General features: G+C 45.8%; 1 protein-coding gene across 7 annotated transcripts in view; it reads left to right on the plus strand.

Moving 5' to 3' along the window:
• The first annotated feature begins 12,588 nt into the window (after positions 1-12,588).
• Positions 12,589-14,260, plus strand: part of OSBPL6 (oxysterol binding protein like 6) — a 125,579-nt gene continuing 123,907 nt past the window's right edge. For 3 of the 7 annotated variants that reach the window (XM_066612327.1, XM_066612331.1, XM_066612328.1), the window contains exon 1: positions 12,590-12,669. The gene's annotated coding sequence lies outside the window, so the exon portion shown is untranslated. Of the gene's footprint in view, positions 12,670-14,260 lie in introns of all 7 variants that reach the window. The other 4 variants (XM_066612326.1, XM_066612329.1, XM_066612330.1 and 1 more) reach the window with 2 other exon arrangements.

The raw sequence follows: 14,260 nt of genomic DNA on the forward strand, positions 1-14,260 counted from the left end.
TTTTTTCTTGGGATAAAATAATGAATAGATAAGGTAAATAGTTTATCTTCAAAATACTCAGAAACCTTCTGGGGTGAAAGCAGAGTCCTGAGAGTCATTCTCTTCATATAAGAGTAAATTTCTGAAGTTAAACTTGCTGCTTTGAAGAAATCTGTTCTCAGGAACAGTGATTCTTTCTTGTCAGATGCTGAGATTAAACAAGATTGATTGTGCCTTATGCAAGCAATTTGGAGCATTTTCCAAGGGTCTCAAAGAATAGTGCTTTGTGGTTTAGCTGTAATTTCACATTCTTTGTCAAGAAAAAAGTATGTGTTCCTCCATTTTACTGCAGCCATTTGTGTCCTATGCTGCAAATAACTATACATAATACTTTTTCCTTGAAGAATCGCTAGCTCTGATGCTGGTTAAAAGTGTTTCAGATGGTCTTCCTGCACAGTCCTATGCATGTCAACTCAGAAGTACCGTAGATACTCAGGTACAGTACATGAAATTTTTGCCAAGTAATCAAGCTCCAATTATCACTTCGACTTATCTCTGGGTCAATCAGGGCAGAGTCTTTCAACTCTGAACAGATTCCTTTCTCTGCTAAGCTTAGGCAGGCAGCTGGTTAGTTGCTATAGTTACTTTCCTGGGACATTCCAGCCAAAGTTAACCTTTTATTCCCCTCCGTTCCCTTTTGCTGCTGCAACCGGATTCCCTTTTGCAAAGGCTTTGCATTTGGCAGAGGTTTTTTTTTTTTTTCAACACCAGGATGGGATCCCCTTTCTATCTGAAGCAACAATTCCCAGGCTACAATTCAATGCAGCATTACTTAAGAATAACACCCATGGAAAGCAGTGGGTTTACTTCTGAATAAAAAGGGTTGCAAATATATGTTCCCACCTTTTTCACTTGCATATGCCTTGGCAGCCCATTTCCATAAATTGTACCCTTCATATTAGCAAAATGTTTGTAATAATACAAGCTCTCATCTCCTCTCTATGAAAACCCAGACTTCATGTATTCATCACAGTGTTTTCTCTTTTTATCTGTGTGAGGAACAGAAGACTCTGCCTTTGCACTGTTTTGCACCAGAAGTGTGCTGAGAAATTCTGGGTGATTGATCACTTTCCATATTATGTTTCAGCTTTTTTACTGTGCTGGTTTTCAATCACTGGTTCATACATGAATTGATGACCAAAAACTAGCTGTTGGTGGGGCTTTCAAAGCCAGCTAGCTACCTCCCTTCCTGCCTTGCTGATCCTTGCAAGGTATTCTGGAGCATGACCTGCCTTTTTCTACCATTATTCCATTCTTTTTCAAGTACCTCTAAAGGTCCTGTTGAGTGTCCCTGGGAGTACATGAATACCAGGCTGGGAACCACTGATTTACTGGTATGTTGTTTACAGTGCACTTACTCTGATAGTGTTTACAAAAAGGTGGTGAAGACCAGAATTTAAAAAGAATAAAAATGTATCTTATGATCTTTTACTTTGTTTTTAATAAATTAGAGGCTACAGTTCTTAGGTAACAATTAGTGGTAGGTTATTTTTCAGGATCTGGCCTGGGGTAAAATCAGACAAAACTATAGTCAGACATCCCTCAAAGTTTAACCCCCGACTTATCCGAGGGTAAAAAAAAATTCCATGGTTTTTGGCTCAAGACCTGCCCTCGACTTATCTGTAGGGTCGACTTATAGGTGAGTGTCTGCGGTGAGTACTGAGTTCAATGGGACTTACTTCCAGGTAAGTGTGTGTAGTATAGTATTTCAGCAAAAGCCTTATTGCTTCCTGTTCTGTGCAAAATAGGGGCCCTTGTGATTATGATAGCACACCATGTGATTGGCATGAAGCACAGACAACTTTCACACCTTCTGTCATGAAATATAAAAGGTATCAGGTGCCATTTGATGTCACCAGGACATTTCATCACTATCAGGATGTCAGGAGGACTATTCATTCATTCATTCATTCATTCACATTTTTATACCGCCCTTCCTCCAAAGAGCTCAGAGCGGTTTACACAGCTGCTCCTCCCCTCCTTCTTGTCCTCACAACAACCCTGTGAGGTAGGTGAGGCTGAGAGAAAGTGACTGGTCGCACGGTCACCAAGGTCACCCAGGAAGCTATTTCATCACTATCTTTAAAAACCAGTATTGATAGGCATAATCTCATGCATTGCCTTTATGGAGATATTTTGGCATTAATCAAACAGCCTGTCTTCTATGTTTCATGTCACACTCCATTCCCATTCAGTTACCTTCGATATCCCAAATTTCATTCATTCTTTCATCAGCGAAGACATTGTATATTTATGATCACTTTAGCAATACCAGCAATTTTACAAGCCTCATTTGAGCACATATTGTAATGAAACACCAACTTGAACCATTTTTCCTACTGAGGTTCTTTCATTGTCACTTTTTTGGGGGGGAGGGGAGTATCAATTCTTGAGTTCACCTCAATCTCTTATTAATCCCATGAATGAATACATATACCAGATGTTGACGTAAAGCGATCATAACTCCTGTCAAGATCAGGAAATCATGCTCCATTTTTTTTCAACCAGGGTTTTTTTAAAAAAAACTACTGCATGGTTATTATCTCCAGTAGATGGAATTCACTATTTAACTGAACATGGTCAGAGTTAGCCAGCAAGGAGATGAAGCTTAAGCAACTTGGAATGTCTTATCCACACAGTCAGGAGTCATAACTTTATGAGAACAACCCTTCGTTAACAGTCTCTGATTTGTGTTTTGGCATTTGTATACACAGTTTCAGTAATTTACAGTAGGCAAGGGACTGAGGGGATCCAATATGGGATGGGAAGTTTTTTTCACTATTGATTCAACAATGTTATCATGTCTGCTATAAGCCTGCAGCCAAAAATGTAGCTGGTTATCTGAAATCAATATATGAATTTCAGTCTTGCCCAGCTCTGCAGCTCCTCTCACATGCATTTCTCTTTCTTGTGCACATTCTCTTTTCTAGTTTTCCCTTCCCTCAGAATCTTCTCTCCAGTTATTGGGCAGCCCAATCCTGAGCTGCCTGGAGCGCCCAGGCTTGGGGGCACCGAAAATGGCTGCCACCAAATCCTGCGCCTTCCGCGATACCGCGGGAGGCTCCTCGGGAGAAGGGGACGTTCATCCCCTTCCCCTGAATAAGGTAAGCAACAACAACAACAACAACAGGTATTTATATACCGCCTTTCTTGGTCTTTATTCAAGACTTTATTCACGGCGGTTTACATAGGCAGGCTTTATTTAAATCCCTTATTAAATAGGGATTTTTATAATTGAAAGAAGGTTCTTTCTTTCAAGAACCACTACATTCAGGTGTTTCATTCTGATCTGGCTTCACATTCTGGCCTCCATCCTCCCACGCTCAGAGCAGATGGACTAGCTCGGCTTCAGCTTGTCAGCTGCTTCAAGGTCGCACGGTGCCGGTGGCCTCGAACTGGCGACCTTGTGGATGTTATCTTCAGGCAGACGGAGGCTCTACCCTCTAGACCAGACCTCCTGCCCTGCAATGGGGCTGCTCACTTTACCGTCGGCGGAAGAGTAGGGCACACAACCCTGCATGAGCACCCTGGATCCTGCAGAGCTCAGCTCCGCGGATCCTCCTCCCGCCCACCCCCCGGCACACCTCCCGCCCACCACCACTGGCCTACCCCCTCCCCAGAACGCCTCCCCCACACCCCCGCCCATGCCCCCGCCTCCTGTTCCGCAGCCCGGCAGTCTGGAAGACCGCCAAGCCGTGGAACTTGGGCCACTGCCCGGTGCTAACCCAGCATCGGCTACCACCAGTGGGAGCCCGGTGGTGAGCCCTGCGAACGTGACTTATGGCATGTTTGCGACTGTGCCAGGTGGCATGGAGTCGTGCCGCCAACCACAGGATTGGGCTCTAACTTCTCTGGACTAGCTTCTCTTACTTTAGGTCACATTGACTCATTGCAGGGCCAGCCCATCCATGAGGCTGACTGAGGCCTCAGGGAGCGGTTTGGTGGGGGGTTGTCCACTTCCATTTGCCTTCATTGCCCTCCTCCTTCTCTCACTCCCTGGATTAGAAGAGGAAGAGGAAGAGGAGGATGAAGTGTGGAGAGAATGTGATGGGCTAGAGCAGGGGTTCCCAAAGTGTGTGTCACAATGCCTTAGGGCAGTGTTTCTCAAACTGTGGGTTGGGACTCACTAGGTGGGTTGCAAGCCAATTTCAGATGGGTTGCATATCACCTAGCACAGCTGCCATTGAAAATATGAGAAGATGAGATGTTGGAAAGAGAGCTGTGTGGTTATTTTGCTTGTGTCAAGGCTGTAGATAGGCCTTTTTTCTTTCTGATTGACTTTGCTATTGGAAAATGGCCGAGAAATAACCCAACCGATTGCTGCATTCTCAGGAAAGCAGCTGGCTCTGGCATTACAATGACTGCACTTTCAGCTTAATGATGTCACTTCTGGTCTTGACAGCCATGATTTTCTCTGTAAACCGCTTTGTGAACATTTTGTTGAAAAGCAGTATATAAATACTGTTAACAACAACAACTTCTTTTGGGTCTCAGACAGATTGTCATTCTAAAAAGTGGGTCCTGGTGCTTACATGTTTGACAACCACTGCTTTAGAGCATTGTGGCACACTCACAGGGTGCCACGGGATGTCTCCGGTCATCCCTTCCCCTCCCCAGGCACCGCCATCTTGGATCTCACAAAATCTGGCGAGATCCAAAATGGTGGCACCCATGTGTCATGAGATTTGAGTACCGCTGTCTTGGATCATATAAGATTTTGTGAGATCCAAGATGGTATCGTCTGGCTGAACCAGAGGCTGCTGGGGCGTCATGACCCAGGTAAGTTTGGGAACCACTGTATTAGAGCATCAGGGCTCTAGCCTACCACTCTCTTCTCCTCCATACTTCTTTCCCAGGGAAATGGGAGGAGCAAAGTCTGGCACATCACCAGGTAAGGAGGAGTAGCATTTGGCACACTGAGTCACATGCCAAGAGGTCATATGCCATGTTGTTTGCAATCCCCTCCTTTTCTAGCTCCTTAGAACTTCTGTCTCTCTCAAAATTTTTCCTACCTTGCCACTCTCCGGGATCTAAGCAACTCAGCCAACAGTAGCCCTACACCCTGCCCGAATCTTCTGTGATATTAAGGCAGCTCAAGCAATTGCTACCAGTCACAGCTGTAGCCAGGGCGGGCCCACTGGGTGCACTGCTGACCCTACAGCACTGCTTTCCCCACCTAGGATTTTTTGGGTGAAATTTAAAAGACTGTGAAATGACAACCTTCACACTGAAGGAATAAGAGCTTGTATAGAATATCAAGCTGCTGTATTTGGCATTATGCATTTTATCACCTGCTTTGTGCCATTCTGCTCCCTGTGCCCAGAACAGCAGTCTTCTCTCCCTTCATAGCTCTCTCCCTTTATGTCTTGACTAAAGATCTGCACCTTTAATAAAGGGTGTCTTGGACTACCTTAACTTCAGAGTTGCTCTCCGTTGTTCTCACCTATCCTATTGCCTGTGTTAATTCGTGAGTTCTTAATGGCTTCCCCCATGACTGTCCTGTCTGTCGAATGAGAATCGCTTTGCATGTGCAATGCTAAACTCATCCTGAAGTGTAGCAGTAGAATGGCAACTAGGCACAGGGTTGGTGCTAGGTTGCTGGAAGCTCTGGAACAAAGCCTTAAGCTGGACATTCAAATGTACTGGTGGCAGGCTATGGGTGGCAGCAGTGTGTAGCAGCTCCACCTACCCTCCCCATAGGCAAAAGGGAGCGGCTGACTGGAAGCTCAGAGGGCAGCCCAGCTGCATGGGCCCTCTGATGGGCACAGGCCCTTGACTAGTTGCCAACCTGACTAGTGGCCCCTGACACCACCTCTAACTTCATATATGGGTGTAGTCTATGGTGCTGTGGCAACTGAATAAATCCAAACAGGCTACTAATGACTCTGGTGTTTGACACTTGCTGCACGTTTAATGATTCTTTGTATTAAAAAGTCAGCATCTGCAGCTACACTGACCTTTGACGCACTTGTGATGGCAAAGTACTCAGTCTTGTTCTCTTCACGTTGATTATTTGTACCTGTCACTCTTTGTTGCACTATTGACAGTTGTGCAAGCTGTTGCTATGGTTTGTTCATGTTCCTCTAACCCTGCAAAATGTAATTGTTGTTATTGGCTTGTCAGGTCAATGGCGTACAATGGAGCACAGAATCCTTCTGTTTCGCCGTTCAGCAGCCTGTGCTTCCAAAGGAGGCCTGCAGAGCTACAGCATCATCTGCCCACCGCTTTCTAAAATTAGCCAACTAGTAAATAATAATAACAATACTATGAAACTGAGCTTGCAGATGACATTCAATCATATGATAGTTCTTGAAGTCTAAATACTATTGCTAGCATAATTCCAAAATATTGTGCCAAGGGAATAATAAACAGGGAGTTAAAAAATATATGACATATAAAGGGAAACAGGCTATCAATTTTGTGTAATGTATGGATGTAATAGAATGTGCTTTTTGACATTTATTATATTTATATATCACCTTTATCAATACACTTAAGGCCGTTTACACAGGCAGACTGAACATAAACCCCATTTTTACAAATAGGGTTTTTACAAGTATTATTCAGTAAAATCTAATGGATTTTATCTATGAGATAAATCTATTTCTATATCTGTATCGCCCTCAGGGAGCCCCCAGTCTCCAATGAGCTCTGGCCCTCCAGAGATTTGCTGGAACCCACACTGGCCTGAAGCAACTGCTCTCAGTGTAAGGGTGACTGTTTGACCTCTTGTGTAAGCTGTGGGATGAGGGCTTCCTCCACTGCTTGCTGTTTCACGTCTGTGACGCAGTAGCAGAAGCAAAGGAAAGGCTTTGTGTAAGGCCTTTTATAGGCCTTGAGCTATTGCATCATGCATTCATGTAAGTTCATCTTTAATATATTTATTTATGTAAACTTATGTAAATTTATTCAAATTTTAAATGTAAATTAATTCTTTTTTTCCCCGGCCCCCGACACAGTGTCAGAGAGATGATGTGGCCCTCCTGCCAAAAACTTTGGATACCCCTGCCCTATATTAATGTATGGCATGCTTCAGTTGCTTGCATAAGCTGGTGTTTGCCGTAATATACAGTGTTTTATAGCTGTCTTTTGCATGCCTTGGTTCTTTCTGCTCTCTTCAATGCCCTGTTTATTCCTTAAATCATGATTGTGTGGAATGTTCCTACTGGTATTGGGCATGCAGGGCCCCATACAGCGCAGGCAGGTGGACTTATTGATCCAGTGCCAATAGCAAATTGCTGGCAAACTTGAAGCAAAGTCCTACACTGAATCCCCCATCCTGCTTAAACTTACTGGTGGAAGATGATAGGTGGCAGCAGCAGGAAGCCACTTCTCCCGCCCACACATAGGCACATGGGGGGAGGTATCTGTAGCAGCTGACTGATACTGCAGGGCTCAGGGGGCTGGTCCAACAGGGATACCCTCTCATGGACATGGCCAGTGACCAACTCCTGATGTCAACACAATAGATGTGTTGATCTATTCCTTCTGATCTAGGGAAGACACTCGCTTTTGCTTCATAGATATAAAAAAAAAAAACCATTCACAGAAAACAGTAGCTATATGAGAAGACCGTAGGGTTGAGACCATGCCAGGAGTATTCTGAGTTTAGTTGCAAAACCCCAAGTCATCCTTCTTAGTTTTACTCCATTTCCTCCCCCATCCTGCCTAGTAAAAGCACCAAAAATTTCAAAATGAGTCCTCCTGCCCTACAAGGATTACAAGTACTGGTGAATGCTTTCAAGCTAAGGCTGGATCTCTCTCCCTCTCCATTTTCCCCCTTTGTCCAGCTGACCCTGTAGGGAAAGCACTGTAGTAGGAAAGGACTATCTGGCACTCCAAGATAGCAGAAACTAAATGGTTCTTGACTCTTCCTAAAACTCTGGCTGCGATCCAGCCCATACAATCTGGGGAGATGGCCTCATTGGATTCAGTGACACTTTTGAGAAAACATGCATAAGATTGAGCTGGGTTCACATATGGCTTATTTTTAAAGCACCTTTTTTGGTTCTGAGCCTGATGAGGAGTCTGGGTTGAACAGCAATCCTAGCCATCTCTCTGTGTGATCCTGTGAAGAACTATGAGGATTAATTGTAATAATTTTTGCTCCTAATTGACTCAAGATGTTGTACCCGACAGTATGACTCAAGATGTACATAATATAATGCACTGTTCATATATATCAGTGGTTCCTAACCTTTAGGAGCTCATAGACCACTAAGGCAAAAATTGGAATTATTGTGGACCACACTATCCCCCTGCAAACAAAAAACACAATTAAATTTGTAATAATTAGAATATTTATTAGAGATTAGATTTATTATTTATAGAGAAGATTTCTGAGTTGCTGCTTTGGTTGCCAGCTGTCTCTGCCAGTGGTCCATTATTTGCTCTCTCTGGTGGTCCATGGGGAAGCATCTTCCAAGCGAGTGCCCCCCCATAGACCACCAGAGAGGGTGGAGAATGGACTCCCCACAGCCGCAGCTATCGCTTCATTGTCAGCTACAGACAGTCTGTTCTCCACCCTCTTTGGTGGTCTGTGGGGAGCGTTTGCTCAGCGAGATGCTTGAAATGATCAAAGGTGATATTTTTTTTCTGAGATCTCATGGACCACTTCGCAGGGTCTCATGGACCACCTGTGGTCCCCAGACCACAGGTTGGAAACCAGTGATATATATGTAGCATATGTACATGCAGGCATGTATATGTAGCCTACGGCTTCTTTTTAAAGCATGTGTTTTGGTCCTGAGCCTGTTGAGGGGGCCTGGGTTGAACTGCAATCCCTACATCTCTTGGTGTGACCTTATGAAGAATTCTCAAGCATTAATAAGAATTCTTAAGCATTAATAATAATAATTTTTGCTCCTTGCTGACTCAAGATTTTGTACAGTGTTTTAGATACAATGTCTTGAATGAGAGGTGCTCAAACTTGCCTAAAATGACAGGCTTTGGAGTCTGGCTCCCTAAGTCTGTGAGCATCTGCGGTGTAGTAAATGGTGAGGGAAATACACTCCTGTGTCTGTTTGGAAACACACTTTCCTGATGGAAGCTATGCAAATAGTCTAGGGACTGATAGCATTACTCTGGATTGCCAAATTTAATTAAGTATGCTTTCCTGTTATTTTTCTTTAATGCAATAGTTTTAGTACTTGTACTGAAGAGTAGAGTTAAACAAGTGTTTTTTTTAAAATGTGCTTTCATTTACAAAGCAATCACTTGTACGAAGAAGGACAGCTGGCAATAAGCCACAAATTTGGATGGACAGATTTGGGGCAGGACAGGATGAAACATTTGTTGTCTGGGGGAAGGTGGGGATAAACTTTGAGCATTGCCACTTGGGGAGAGGCACCAGCCAACTCTCTCCACCATCGTGCAAGCTGTTTACCATCACCAACCATTGGTTATGCAGACTATACCATCCAGAGCTATAGTCACCGCTCTGACTATATAGCTATAGTCAGAGCTATAAGCTTATGGGTATTTTCAGAGAGACTCTATCACAGGGGTGCCCAAGCCCCGGCCCTGGGGCCACTTGTGGCCCTCAGAGAGCCCCCAGTCTCCAATGAGCCTCTGGCCCTCCAGAAATTGCTCTCAGCATGAGGGCGACTGTTTGATATCTCCTGTGAGCTGTGGGATGAGGGCTCCCTCCCTGCTTGCTGTTTCACGTCTGTGATGCAGTAGTGGCAGCAAAGGAAAGGCCAGCCTTTGTTTGTTCATGAACTTTTATAGGCCTTGAGCTATTGCAAGACCTTCATTCATTCATATAAGTTCATCTTTAATATATTCATTTATGTAAACTTATGTAAATTTATTCAAATTTTAAATGTAAATTAATTCTTTTTTTCTGCCCAAGGAAGTAGGTCTGCTTCCTTGGGCACTGGCATGCCTCCTTTCCTCTGGGAGGTCTTGCCACTGTCTACCCTCAGCCTCTGCTCCCAGCAGCCAACCCCATCCTTGGCTCCCTCAAAGTCTATTAAGGTCTGCCTTGGGTTTTGCTCACCCTCCCCTTTAGGCTCCACTTGCCTTGACTCCAGTCCAGTCCCACTGGCCAGGGAAGGGCCTGCAGCTGGAATTGTGCCAGCCTTCAGAGTGCTGTTGCTGCCTGAACCACCCACCATCTTGCCTTCTGGGTGTCCCTCAACAAGGGACTGTGATGACATGGCCACTGCTGAAGGCCCAGCTGGCTGCACAGGTGCTGCCAAAACTGGAAGTGACGTAAGCATGGCCACAGCTGAGTGCATGGATTGCTATGCAGCAGTGATAGGCAATCGTGACTTGCAGACTCTAATTGCAAAAACACATATTTTCTGAGACTTGTGGGAACTCAAGAAGTCATGTGCGTCAACGACTCAGGCACTGACGCATGATTTGAGGCTCTTATTGGAAAAGAGTCATGACTTGTAGAAGCATGAGTCACAAAGATTCATTATTTTGGGCCTGCAACTCAGCTTTGTGTGTGTGCGTGCTTGTTTACTATTTTTTTCATTGCTTCTGCATTGCCATGAAAAACCTTGTGAACAATCTGGAAGCACTAGCAGAAGACTTGGTGGGAGGAGGGTAAGTTGGCTCCAGGAGGCGGGGGCTGGGAGGGATGGAGGAAGGCTGCACAAGGCTGGGGGGAGGAATCAGATAAAGGTTGGGGCAGCCAGCACACAGGGGAAAACAGGTTCTCTTGTCCATCTTGGAAGAAATGGACGATTGATTGGCCGAATGGATTGCCTGATTTTTTTTCTCTGGATGAGGGAGGGAGAAGGAGGAACCCAATGGACAGGGGAGGGCATTCTTCTGATAGGAAAATGCCTGGATAGCCCAGGGAGGGGGCTAAGGAGACAGGCAATGCAGGGGCGAGGCATTTCCTTGTGATAGAAGAGAAACATTTTCCAAATTCATGGCTCATTTGAAGTGAAGGACTTCAACACATCACTGACAACAGATGCGGTGGGAATATCAGGGCAGTGTTAAATGAGAATTCCAACATGCCCCTCCATCAGTACCTCTGGTTTTTTCTGTGGAGCTTTGACTGAATCAGGGTTTGACTCACTTTTCGAAAAGACTTGCACTTGAGTCAAAATGACTCTAAAAAAAAGGCACTGAACGAGTCGCAATGGCCTCCTATTATGTCTCATGAGTAAGTCAAGTCAAGGGGGTGGAGACTTGCAACTCGACTCATGACTCAGCTCTATGACTCTGGTACATCTCTGCTGTTCAGACACCACAGGCACCAAAGATGATCCGTTATATTGCTGGTGCTGATGTTTCTAGATCTGACTGTTTTTATTACTAATTGCTTCTCTCTATTTGGCTTATTTTTTATACCTGGGGCCTCTAGGCAAAAAAGGTGGAGCAGATATAATGATGATGATACAATGGTGTATTAGTATTTTCACAAGAAATCCAGACAACTTCCAAATACCTAGTGTGTGTTCCTGTCAGTGGCACAGTAAATGATCATGTAGCCCTGTGCCAAGCTCAAAATGATGCCCCAGACGTGACGTCATGCCCAGGCTCTTAAAAAAGTGAAAAAGGGAAAAAATCCAACCCCTCCCCCCAGCAACTTGCCACCCACTTGCTCTGCCACCTCCCCCCAGGCTCCCCCCGCACTAACACCTTATTGGTTCCCTGCTGTATCATAACAACACCTAATTGGCTCTTGGAACAATCAGTCTCATTGGTCAGTTTTGGGTTAAGAAAATCCAGTTTTTGTTGTGTTTTATTTTCTGGTTATTTGGCTATAACTCTTGGTAGAACAGAGATATTTTGGCACAGTTTGTTTCACTGCATCCTGCATCAAGTTCCACATCAAATGGTATTATTATGTTACACGATGGTATTATTTGTACATACCAAGGTTTTTCACCATTTTGTCCACTATTGTCAAGCTCAGCTTGTTGCCCCCCCCCCCAGCTTGTTACCTGGTGCAATTGCTACCCCCTGCACTCAGCTACACCAAAGGTTCCTGGAATACAGACCTGCCTCTGTCCGGGAGGGAACCAATAAAGATGCTATGAGTTGTAGGGTTCCACTGACCATCCTCACTTGTTTATGGAGAGTCTCCACGCAGGCAGTGGAAGCCTCCAGTTGGGAAGGGCTCCCACTCATCTCCTACAGGAGATGGATTGCTGGGAGGAACGAGGCACCCCCCCCCCTTAGACAAGCGCAGGGAGAGCTCTGCTCTGGTCACCCGAGGAGGAGGGCGCAGCAGCGCAGTGGGTGCAGAGTCCTCCTGTGCTCTGCTCTGCTGGCACTTCTGTGCGCGTGCGGCATCTCCCGGGCAGGGTCAGCGGAGCAGAAGGGGCCTGGAGCGCGCGGGAGGGGAGGGGGCAGTGGCCGAGCTCCCTCTTTGCAGCAGCCGGGCTCAGCAGGGAGGATGACTTGGCACCGGCTCCCGCTCCGGGCTGCTCCGCGCTTCCAGGTCTTGGCATAGCCCAGCCTGCCTTCGCCGTGCAGAGAGAGGGAGGAGCGCCCGCGGAGGGCAGGACCAGGGACCCTCAAGCCTCCACCGGCGGCAGCAGCAGCAGCAGCTCCCTTGGCCAGACCCCGCCTGCGACGCCACACTCGCCCCTTCTCGCGCTCCCCATCCTTCGCCAGTGCCCGCATCCTCCTGCTGCAGCACCTGGTCGCCCGGCCCAGGTAGGTCCCCCCTCGCTTTTCTCCCCCTGGCTCTGAGCAGGCAGCACCTGGCCCCGTGCGGGGCTTTGCTTTGTCCCCCGCCGTGCCCTGAAGAGGCAGCTCCGAGGTAACACCGGCTGAGGAAAGGTTGCAGCAGTCGCCTCCACCCCCCCCCCCCCGTCAGCTCCACCGCCTGCTGCAGCCGGAGAGGGGAAGAACTGATGCCTGCACAGAGGCTGCACCACAGACCGGTGCGGAGGCAGCCCGTCAAGTTGCCCGGGCGCTGCGCCTTGCGTGCACCCAGGCGTGCCTTCGGCGGGTCTGCGTGCGGCCGGCTTCCTCGGAGACGGGGGCAACAGCTGCACCCGGGAGGCCGGAGAGAACTGCAGCTCCGAGTGGGTCGAGCCATGCATGCGCAGGCCCGGGCTGCATGCACGCACCCACCTACCCCCTTGGAACTGATCATGCATGCACCCACACGCAGGGAGACCTGCATGCCTCTGTTTGTGGGAGCAAGCTGGTGCCTTGACGTGTGAGAGAGTGCAGAGGCATCCTTGTCTTTCCTCCCTCCCATTGCACAATCTGTCGTGTCAACTGGGACCAATCTGCATTTTTCAAACTACTAGTAGGAGGCACATGTCAAGGATGCAGTTCTGATCTCTCACTCTAGAGAGATGCATCCTCTCTACATGTCTGTATCTGTATTTAACACAGAAAAATGGATGGTGATGCTAATGCAAAAGAGATTCTTTTCTCTCCCCCCCCCCCACTTTGCAGTCAAGATGTGTGTCTCCTGCATAGCCTCTCTGCATTAACTATGTCATCAGGAAAGCTGGGCCTGGGAAGTGAGACCTCCTTCATATCATGATAAAAGGAACTGCGTGTGCATGCTTAAAAAGTTGTAATCCAGTGCTGACACTGTGCTGTGAGGAAGCTCCAGATGAAAGCTTAAACACCCAGAACTGGCACTAGGGTATGACGTTATATAACTAAAGCAGTAGAGACCAAATGAAATGGAACGAAACTGTTTTGAAAGCTCAATTTGTGTTGTTGTTTTTTTTGCCCTGTAAGAAAAATCAGGATATTCTTTATTTGCAAATGTACTGTTTTTAATGCACATGTAATTAATTATTCCTATGTTCTGGAGGAGATGAACTCTAAATTTTTGATGGAAAAGTTGGCATGCTGGAGTATCCTGTCTCCTTTCTCCACTAGATTTCATACAATGAGTGGTATCTTTTTTTGGCTAGGAATGGTGTGTAACATCATTCTTTTAAAATGGTTAAAAATCATGCTATGGCATCTCATCCTTCCCAAAATTCTAATGCTCAATGTTGAAATGTTAAATGCTTCCTTTCATTTGATTTTGTTTCACAATCAAGCCATTATGATGCCACTTAAAACCTGTGGGTATTTCTTGATTAATAACAATTAATTGTTGATTAATAACAATACTGTTATTGATAACAATACTTTATTAATCAAGTACAATACTTGATTAATAACAATACTGTTATTGATTGATTAATAACAATACTGCATATTAATAACAATATTGATTAATAACAATACTGATTGATTAATAACAATACTGTTATTGTTGATTAATAAC

The sequence above is a fragment of the Tiliqua scincoides genome, chromosome 1 (assembly GCF_035046505.1).
Source record: "Tiliqua scincoides isolate rTilSci1 chromosome 1, rTilSci1.hap2, whole genome shotgun sequence".
Lineage (NCBI taxonomy): Eukaryota > Metazoa > Chordata > Lepidosauria > Squamata > Scincidae > Tiliqua > Tiliqua scincoides.